The following is a 12086-nucleotide window of genomic DNA, read 5'->3' as shown; positions in this document are numbered from 1 at the left end:
GGATTTTTTAATGGGAGGGGGCTTGAAAATTTATTACAATTTTATTATTATTTTGTCCAGTCTTATAATTTCAGACGTTTATTTGAGGTATTTCAAAATGTTTGTAACTTCTAAACTTTTCTGGAAGAAAAAATGCTCAGATCATAAACTTCGATACCCGACGTATGTTTTTGGATACAAATTGGATCTAGTTGGTACTTTTAGGAGGATGAAATTGAAAATGCTCAGTGCTTTTTAAAATAATTGGAGAAATAAAATGAAAATTTATTAAAACTGTTTGGTAACCAACTTGGTTATTCCGTCCTCAGACCTCAGACTTTTATTGTATTTGGTTAATTAAAATTTTTTTTCTATAAATGTCAATAAAAAATTATTTATCCGGTCAAAAAGCTTAAAAATGTAATGCGTAAGTTTTTATTATAGCTAAAATATTAACGATACATAGACATCATGGTTATTTTTTATAAGCATTTAAAGTCCAAATGTCGTCAAAACCACAGCTAATTTGTACAAAACTTATAAAATATTAAATGTGTAGAGCTAATGCTATATAGACAATTTAATACAAAGTCTTTCATACAAGTCGTTCATACTTGTACCGAAAAATAACAGATAATTTTAGGAAAATTGGTATGCAAATACAATATTTTTTCGAAAATGAATTCATTCTGAAAAGAGATATATGAAATCTACGTATTTCTTACTATAGTTGACAGTTGAAACTTGATAAATATTTTTTGAAAAAGTAATAATAATATGGTCAATGGGGGAGGGGGGCTTCAGCTCGTTAGCCCCCGCCTGTGGACGCCACTGTTTGTTTATATAACTGATGGTTTTTAAATTTCAATCATCAAAGTTAATGATATTATATACGTCTCAAAAAATGATTATAATTAAATGTATTTTGTTATAATACTATAATATGACATGTCTTGAAATATACTAACGCTGGACAATAGGTATACACGTACAGTAAATTAGTAAATGACAGATGTATATTATAATATTAGGTATGTACTCTATTCAGAACAATGTTGTGGTCGTTTGTTAGTAGATGAGATTAATCTCACATAGGAGAACGGCAAATGGTGAAATATAAAGTCCATGGATAAAGAACTTTATGGAGATTCTATTTAAATGGTCGGTGTAACGAATTTAAAAAAATTCAAAAATAAACGAAAAAAATCATACAAAATTCGTTTAATCAAATAATCAAAAATTTTAAATTATAATAACGAATTATTAATTAGTGGAACCATGGTTCAGGTTTTAGACGGTTACCACTTAAAATATCAGCAAACAATAAGGTGAGGTTATTTTCAATAATTCATATGTAAATAATTGTGTTCTTATCTTCACTGGTCTCATCATAGAAGACATAAATAATAAGGATCTTTATACCCGTAGTCTTATACAGTTATACAGTTATACACTTTATCACATTGAGTCCATACCAAGGAATCTGCCCACATATTTTTCCTCTAAATTCAATTAAGAGGTTTTCACCATCGTTTTTAAGGGGTTTAAGATAGGCAGTTTACAAAACTTCCGAATTTATACGGTCCGGAATAATATGTTCCGTCAAAATATGGATTTCGAAATTTGATTCCCGGGCATATACGTTCCGGGGATATATGGTTTCCAAATTTTTATATTCCGGAAATATCTGTTCCGGACAAATATAGTTTTCAACTTTCGGATTCCGGCAATTTACGTCCCTGATAAATACATTCCGGTCACTTACGGTCCGTGTAAATACGTTCCGGAATTATACGTTCCGGGCAAATACGGTTTTCGAATTTTAGATTCCGGGTATATAAGGTCCAGATGAATACGGATTTGATTCCGGAAAAATACGTTCCGGGCAAATACGGTTTAATGATTTTGGATTCCGGCGATATACGGTCCGTGTAAATATGTTCCGGGATTTATACGTTCCGCCAATTTATTTTCCGGAATTTTACGGCCTTCCATTAAATCAATACTGTATACTTCATCATGGAAGGCGTAATAGTCAAATCAATATTCAGCGTACATCAACAGAATAAAAAAAAAATATTTATATTGTATACCTTGTTGATCAACCTTTATCTGTTATTTAATATAATTGTTCGTTCTTTATCCACTGTTCAACATTCAAAATGATTACATTTGGATAATAATTTTTATTATAAAATATGTGCAAAATCTGAATCAGTTAATTTATATCATAATAATGACAGAATTACATTATCCAGTGATAATTTAAATCGATTGAAATTATTGGAACCATGTATAAATCCAAATATCATAGAGTTAACAAATACATTAGTGATGTATCAAACTGTTTTCAATAATGCATGTATAATTATCAAGTATGATATTTTATATTTATCACCTGATTGTATTAGAAGGGATTTTATCAGTACATATATTAAAGATTATAATTTCAAAATGGATGATCTGAAGAATGAAGAGATATCATTTTTACTTGATCTACAACAAATACATAATGGACAGTTTGCAGACATTATATTAAAGCCTGACATAATCAATCAATAAAAACCAAATAATCATGATTTGATTTATTACATTTTAGTTACTCATTTTTATTTTACTAAAATTGTATGATGTTGTGATTATATTGTGTTTGATTCTGTTGTATATTATAATATTATATCTTTAATCATTAATATTGTTTTATATTTGTTGTAATCTGTTAATAAAATAACATATATTTTATAATGATTCGTCTTTTTATTTCAAAAATATAATAATAAATGTATCATAGTTCTTTGTTTATTAATTTGATTATACATAATAATATCATCATTTTTTTATATAACACAATATAAATATATATATATATATATTGTCAATTACACATAACTTTATTTAAGTGTGATACAACTTGTAAATTAAAATATAATAAATGTGTAGTCTTATTATTGATAAGATTCAATTTGTTTATCATAATTACACATAAATTTATCCATCATCAAATCTTGTAAATTATTGAATGCTAATATTATTGCATTGTCCGCTTTAGCTTTTTCGTTGAGTACAATTTTTGCGTTAAATGTACTGGTTTTCCATCTATTTAAAAATCAAAATAATGGATACATATTATAATTAATTATATTTGTATATTATAATAGATATATTATTAAATGTACTACACATCACAATTGTTGTTACCTCTCTTTTGACTCTACTTTTTCCATATCAGATGTCTTATACAGTTATACTTTTGAATAACCAAATAATCATCTCCTCCTTGGTTCACCGGTATTTTAATTGAAAAATTACCACCACCTGTTTTTTTTACATGTATACAGTTTTGATTGTTTAATATCGATCCCTCATATTCTTGTTCTAATTTTAATAAATGTGACTGAAACTAAAATCAATATTATTTAATAAATATAATATTTTAATATTTTACTTTTTGTTTTTTTGCTTTAGACTTTATAATGGATTTGACATTTTTTAAATTCTGTATTTGATTTTTTCGATTACCGTAATGTTCCTAAATTTATATTATCATGTTTTCAACTTAATGATGTTTAATACAATTATAAAATATTAATAATATAACAATAATAATAAATGTATACATACATCGATTTCTTCATCATCCGAATTTTGGTTCCTTGTACTCATTGTTATTTTTTGTTTTTTTTTTGTTTACCATTTATATTATTTTTGATTTTTTTTTAAATTCTTCATTTTAGCATACATTTTCTAAATTGTAATTAATATGCTTAATATGATTACAATACTTCGTGATGATTAATGAAAGTAAGCTAAAAATAATAATAATGTTGTACATACGTTGATTTCTCCATCATCTGAATTTTGTTCACTTGTGTTGGTCATTATTTCATTCTGTTTTTTTTTGTTTAATGTTTGTACTGCGTTAAATTTTTTTAAAATTCTGCATTTTACCCAGGGACGGATTGGAATTTCGGATCAGCCCGGGAAAATACTTTTTTACCGGCCCACTATTTGTTGGGAGATTGGGGGCGACTGGCAAGTGTACCTTACTGAAGATCCTCTTCCTTTACTACCACTTTCGTGGGCTTTACTGCTCTTCTTTATTGCGGTTTCCAAGTGATCTTTCATTTGAAAATCATATTTTGTTAAAAACAATGATTTCTAAAAAATTTCCGTGGTCAAAAAATGGATTAGCTAATGTGTGTGCTGCTTCAAATTAATTTTCCCTATAACTCAATCCACGTTTTCCTTTTTTATATAAGTTTAACAGCTTCAATCACTCTTGTAACAATTTCGCAGTTTTTTTTTATCTCTTTCTTAGTTTCTCAGAAAAGAAGTGAACCAATATCATGTTTATTTGAATGGAGAGAAAAAAGCTGATACACAATTTTTATTTACCTACTGTGCTTTTATCATGTTCATCAGTTCGAATATAAGTATGACTCCATACATTTAAACCTTTAGTAAAATTATTACTTTCTGAAGAAAATGCAAGACACAGATAGCAGAATAATTGTTTTGGATTTTTATTGTAGGTTAACCATTTTCGTTCAGAGCCATTACTTCTAAAGAAAGCTTTTTGAAAATTAAATGGAGTTTCTTCATTTAATTTTAGTTTTTGAGGATGATATTTAAAAAATTGATTAAGCTGTGTAATTTTAGGTTTCTTGAATATATCTAGAGGGCCAAAATTAAAAAAATTACACATTTATCGGTTTGATAATTTACAAACTGCAATAGACACAAAGACACGTAGGTTATAGGTATCTAATAATGACCCAAATGCTCAAATTATTAAATTGTAATATAATATTTCAACAAATATTTTTAGTTTAATATTATAAGTTATAATAATATTATTTACTTTTATAAGAATAATATGAATAGTTAAATATAATAATTTAATAGTACTTTTATAAGTAAAACAATAAATTACAAGACTTACTTCATCTAAAGTAGATGTTCCAACTTCAACATCTGTAGTAGTTTCATCCTAATTAATAATATCATTACTCTAAAAATAAATCTATAATTATTATACTAGGATGGGTATTAATGAGTTAAAAAGTTTAAGTTAAGTTAAAAACTCAGTTAAAAAAAAACATTAATTTGCCCAGCCTTGTTATTAAATCAATAAATCATAATTTATACTTATAGATAAATATTATCTATAGTTTTTAGAAGTAGGTATTAGTTGAATATCACACTAAAATAATTTAATGTATATTGTCATATTAAAAAAATAAAATAGGTACCTATTGAATTAAGTATTTTGCAAAATATGTTGTTTCTTTCATTCTCCATCAATAAAATAAATTGTAGATTATTGTACTTTGTACAGTAACAGTTTAATATTTTTAATTATTAATATATTATTATTATAATGACAACGTTCAGCTAAAACTCACTTCGCTATTCTGAGAATTGAAAAATTATTTAATGCTTTTAGAAGCAAAGACTTCTAAAAGTAGTATTTTTTTATTTTTGTCTCGAATTTTTTCAGCTCCTCCTTTTCGTTTTTAACTACAGTCTGATCCATCCATTTCCATTTTATTTTATAATTCATAACTATTGTAATATATTATTATGTGGCAAGGGCGGGAAGTGAGCCACACATACTATTTTTTGTCACGCCCCTGCGTTCATGGAAAAGGTTATGCAGGGATCTATGCAACAATTATAGACTATTCTACAAAAACCCACATACCCGACAATCCTAGGAAAATACTAAAAAGGCGGTGGTGTCGGGACCTATTAATTTAGTTATTTAGTTAACTACCTAATCTTTATTTCTATTCATAACTTTATTGTTAACTTATTGAAATGTACATAAACAGCTGACAAAGTGTCTTCACTGGAAGGCTTCTTAAATCCGTCCTTTCCTCAAGCCACTTATTCTATTATTTATTTTACTTATTGTTCATTTTATTGTAACAGATTGTAAATAAAAATTATAAAAATAAAAAAAAAAAAATTCTACAAAAACAATTTCACGGAAGACATTTTATTTTATTTCAAAATTACAATTTTCACTTTGTATATTTTATTATTGTAACTGATAAGATTATTATACAAATTGCGTGAAATAAACTTACTAACGCATCGTTCGACGCACTTATTTAGGAATAGTGCAAATTAAATATGTTTAAATGTTTATGCGTCATGCAAGGAGGTTATACTATACATTTAAGATGTAACCAAAAGTGTATGTTTTGTAAGAACCGTGGTAGGTATACATTTTAGTTTCTGGTTGTGCAGGGGATACGCGCCCGGCGGCCGGCACTTTTGGGGATTTCTTCTTTTCCGTCCGGCACTTTTGGGGATTTCCTCTTTTCCGCCCGGCACTTTGGGGATTTCCACTTTACCACCCGCTGGACGGAAAAAGGACGCTTTCGAACGCTTCAACCGTGGTCGAAAACCAAACTTTCGGTGCAGGCGTGACAAAAAAATATTTTATGAATTATTCCTAGTTAAGTACTTAGTAATTGAATTGTAAAATTAACCAAATTGTGCTGAACTGCTGACTGCCGAGTGCTGATATCGAGGTTTTTAATGATATTTAAATATAAATAATATAAATTTCAAATAAAAATATTCTTATTAGGTATTCATATTAACGACCCACATCGACTTGTATCGTCAAAATTCGTCGTCATTACCCGCAACCCGGCGGTCCATCTGATCGACGACAACCCGAATAACCAATTATTTATAGATTTTACTGTCCACGGAAGTTGATTTTTTGATTACAGTTATTGTTATTACTTATTGATAATTAATATCATTATTCAGTTTCTGTTGTAGACTTTGTATACTTGTATCATTACAATTTACAACGTTTCGCGTTATAATATTATAGACTGTTATTACGTAATATCATTGAATGAATAATTTATAATCAATGGTAATATTTATTAATTATTAGATGATAGATTTTTTTTTTTTTTTAATTGATCTTTAAGCCCGGCGACTATGGCCATTAGCTGATTGTGGGGTTTTTATGATTGTAGGTAGTGGGATTTGTAACGGTAGGATTTTTACACGTGTGTGTTGTGTTTGGCAGAATTTCTTAGATTATATTCACGTCTACTTACTATTTACTATTTAGTACGCGGCCCATCGGGAATTTCCCGATTTCCCTATGGCCCAATCCGTCCCTGATTTTACCATATTGTTCCTAAATTATAATTAATATGTTTATAACATTTAGTGATGATAATTGTACATTAATTTATAAATATTAATGATATATTAATTATTATTATAATGTTGTATACTTACATTGATTTCTTCAACATCTGAATTTTGTGCACTCGTGTTTAACGATATTAGTGAACACTCTGACTGTTGCTGACTATCTTCTAACAAATAGTAGGTGGTTAACCAATATTTATATGAAGTCTAACAATGAAAACTGTGATTGACTATAATCTATTCCTCGTTATAACTATACTGCTGACTTGTATATTATGTGAATAGGCGTGAACAACTTATTGTTTCCACCTTTTGATCTTAGTTTCCTGTAACGTGCCCCAATCAAACGAATAGAAGGATGAAGGTAAAAATGTAGATCTTGAGTTTATAGTATAATATATTTGATTTATTTAATTTATTTAACTGTGATTGATATATAAAAATTACTCTAAGTCCAATTATACGACTAAAGCTAGCGAGATGTGACTACCCAGATAGCAAAATTATAATATTATGACTTTGTAATATTAATTTCTCCATAATAAAATAATATTACATTTATAATGAAATGAGGATATATTTTTATTATTATTATTAGATAATTTAAATAATATTTTAAATCTAAGGTAATAATAATATATTTTTTATATTTGAATAATATTATTATATTAATAAGAATATAATAACGTTATTTTTTAAATATTATTTTATTATTTTTATTAGGTATACATATATAATATCTTAATTACGTATTATTAAAAAACAATATTATAATATTATTTTAGGTGGTAAATGTGCCGACTTAAGGTTTATGTATTTACTATTTTATGGACTGCTGCAGTTACTACAGTTCTAAAGGTTAGTAGTATATATTTGTATGTTCACAGCCAGCTTTTCCACGGTAAAAATTTTTTTTCAAGGGGGAATGTCCCACTTGGAGCACTCAGATTTACCGTGTAACACATTTCACACCGATTGTTAGTAAATTTTACCTCGAAAAAATGTACTGTAAGTAGTATATATGTACCAGTCCTGGCACAGTCCATATTATATCAATAAAAGATCACAAAGAAAACAATGTATAAAAAGATCAGAAAATCGAAATGCAATAATAATTAAAATATTTTCCGCAAAACTTAATTATTAAAAATAAAAATCGAAATGCAATAATAATTAAAATATTTTTCGCAAAACTTATGTTATTAATAATTAAAAATTGAAATGCCATGATCCCCCAAAATATTTTTAAGAAAATCTAAATGCAATAATAATTAAAATATTTTTTAATATAATTGTTATATTAAAAATAAAAATCTAAATGCAAAAATGTATTAAAAAGAAATTGAAAAAATTAATTTAAAAATTAAAAATATAATAAATAATAAAATAATGGAAACAACTATCAAAGATTTTAATAAATTACAAGAAAAAGAAATGCAAAACGAAATAGAGAACTCAATATTAAATAATGAAATCTTTGTTAAGTTTTGTAAATACGAATACTATAATACTAATAATAATAAAAATATTAAAATTATGAAATATAATCTAAATAAAATTCCAATTAAAGGAAATATTTTAATTGTCGATCATGGACACAATATTTCTGGAAATGGAAAACCTTATGCTTCTAAAATACTAGAATCGCCAACATGGCTTGAAATTTGTAAAATAGCTAATGATTTAATAAATACAACTGGTACTTATTTTTCAAATATCTCTATGATATTTGTGTTGTTCAAAATTTCGGAAATATTAAAATATGTTGTCTTAGCATGGGAGGTACAGATTCCGATCACAAAATGCTTAGAATATAATAATATAATTAATTAAATTTTTTAATAGAATTGTTCTATTAAAAAAATATTTGATATTTAAAATCCAAAAATCTTTGAAAACGATTTTACACTATGATACTATGAGGGGGACTTATAAAGAATTAAAAACAAAAATGTTTGATGTAAAAATAAACATTCCAACATAAATAGCAACGGAGTTATACTTAAATGAAAAATATGAAGCGGGGGGTAAACTTTTAATATGTAGTGTAGATAAGCATATAAAACATATCTGTGTTGATCCGCCTTGATTTTATAAAATATTAAATGAAATATAGGACTTGTAATATTTAACTCTGTATAATTATACGAACTCATTATTAATAAAAAAAATGCATAAAATTTGCAAAATATCTGTGTTGTACAGACATCCAGAATGGTGGCCACCTCTCACTTTTTTTTTATTTTTTTATTTTTTATTTTTTTAACTGGTTGTCTGTACAACAGAGATATTTTTTTTACCTAAGCACTGTGACGTGGTGGGTTAGACAGGTATTTATTTGTAGAATTTAAAGTCAGAGGTGGACATTATATACGTCAGCCTTGGAACAAGACTGAGGTAGATACAAATCAAGGTGACAACGTAGGCCGCACCACGTGACAACCTACATTCGCATGTAAAGTCGATGTATCAGTCGAGTTACATATTATTATTAAAACTAGGTCATTACACTTTAATTATTATTATTCGAATCATGTAATTCCTCTTGTATTAATTTACGTAGTTTGTTTAGTGAAAGTTTAATTTCATTATAATATAAATATATTTTTTTTAACATCGAATTATTAAAACATACATATGAGTACATCAACGACTCGTTAACGTAAAAAAACGACTCGTTAACGTAAAAAAACGACTCGTAAACGTAAAAAAAAAAAACGACTCGTAAACGTAAAAAAACGACTCGTTAACGTAAAAAAACGACTCGTTAACATAAAAAAACGACTCGTTAACGTAAAAAAACGACTCGTTAACTCGTTATTTTTTAATAGAAATATTTCTATTAAAAAAAATTATGATATTTAAATAAATTTTTTATAATTTTCAATAAATTCAAAACATAAATGACCACATATAGGTGGATCATTATAGTATTGAAATTGGGAAACAGTACAAAAAAGATTATCTTTACCTAAATATTTTAAAAGTTCTTTTGGTGGCTCGCCAACTATATGACCAAATGGATCAAAATATATTTTAAATGTATTGTTTATTTTTTTCCATGCAACCCAATGAGAACCATTTTGAGTAGAATCATTTAAATTAAATACTCCACATTCATTTTCCCATGGTGTTGTAGGTAATTCATTTAACATAAAACACCCTCTATAATTTTTTATTTTACTTCCAAAGTAATTTATATCTATATTACTCAATGGGTCAATTTTTATATTATTTTCTTTAATCCAAAACCGTGTATAAATACCTTCAAATTTTTCAATATTATTTCTAAATGTTTTTATTTCAAATTTATTCATTTTTTAAATATTTTTTTTCAATATTTTTTTTTTTTTTTTCAAACCAGAACCTTGTGATCTAATTTTTTCCATCTCTTTATTATGTCGAATTGTTTCTTCTTCCAATTTTTTTTTATGTTTAGCATCAGTTATTGCTGTATAAACTGCACTTGCACCTGCAGCCAAAGCACTTACGCCTTCAATCACAGCAATAGCTATTGGTAAAAATCCACCTTTTTTAATTTGAACTTGTTTAAGTTCTAATCTTGATCTGGTATTATTTTTTTTAGCGTATTTTCTTATTTGTTCTGGCTCAAGAATAATTTTATTTTTTCCACTATCAATTTGATTATTTTCAATTAGAATTGATACATCTTTATTATTTTTATGAGCTTCCAATATTTTATTAAATTGTTTTTTATTTAAATTTAGATTCATTTTATAATACAAAAAAAAATAAATTAAATTAAATTCATTCCAAATCGTCTTTTAACATTCATTACATTTGCTGTAAAAATGGCTGCAGTTTTTTCACCTATAGAACTATGAGGATCATAAAATCTTTCCATTGCTTTTTGTTCTAAAATTTTATCAGCAATATGTCTTGTTTTAGTATCTTTATTATCTTTATAAAAATAATCATGTTCTCTCGCAGCTTCATCTAATTTGTTTATAGGTTTTTTATTTTTTTCTAACTTTGTTCCCGGTCCTAAATAATTATAACCAGGCCAATGTATTTGAGGTAAACTTGAACAATTCAAAAGAAAATTAACAATTCCTGAACCTGTAATAATTTTCTTTGGTAAACATGAAACATATGATGATAAATAATCTGCACCAATAATAGGTATATCAATTAATTTTTCCATTTCTCTAATACAAATATTAAGAATATCAAGTTTTTCATCATGGTAAATATTATTTCCTGTACTTTCTTTAATTGATATATAATGTATACGTTTAATTATTTTTTCTTTTGATATTTTAACTTCCTTTGGTAAACAAGTTACATATTTTAGTAAATATTCAATACCTTCAGGAGTATCAATATGGTTTTCCATAATTATTTTAAACAAATGAAGAATACCAAGTTTTTCGTTTTTAAAATTATTATTTCCAGCTCTTTCCTGTGCAGAAATAAACTGTAAATTATCTATAACTTGGTTTACATTACTAATATAACGATATTCAATACGATTTTCTGTGTATTTCTTTAAACCCTCCCCTATTTGATTATCTTCAGCTAATATTTCATTATTTTCTTTCTTTTCCATAATTTCATTATCATCATTATTTTCTTTCTTTTTATTAATTTTTTTATTATTTTTTTTATTATCAGTAGTTTCTTTCTTTTTATTATCCGTAGTTTCTTCATCATTTTCATTCGTTTTAATTCCATTCATTTCTCTCCAAATGTTTTTAATCATATCATTATATTTTTCACCACGACTTGATTTAGCTCTTTTCGTTGAAGGATCATTGTTTTGATATATAGAATTAGTTTCAATTAATATATTTTTATAAATATTAAAATCATCATCTGTATAAAATTTCGGATTGGTAGTATCTACATGAGTTAATAATCTCCACAAACCTAGAGTTCCTGTATATGTTTTTCCA

At 26.3% G+C, this 12086-nt stretch overlaps 1 pseudogene; it reads right to left on the bottom strand.

Moving 5' to 3' along the window:
• Positions 1–2874: 2874 nt before the first annotated feature.
• LOC132933329 (uncharacterized) lies at positions 2875–8216 on the bottom strand (annotated as a pseudogene).
• Positions 8217–12086: the final 3870 nt, after the last annotated feature.

The sequence above is a fragment of the Metopolophium dirhodum genome, chromosome 1 (genome assembly GCF_019925205.1).
Source record: "Metopolophium dirhodum isolate CAU chromosome 1, ASM1992520v1, whole genome shotgun sequence".
Taxonomy (NCBI): domain Eukaryota; kingdom Metazoa; phylum Arthropoda; class Insecta; order Hemiptera; family Aphididae; genus Metopolophium; species Metopolophium dirhodum.
This window is presented reverse-complemented; position numbering and strand designations above follow the sequence as displayed.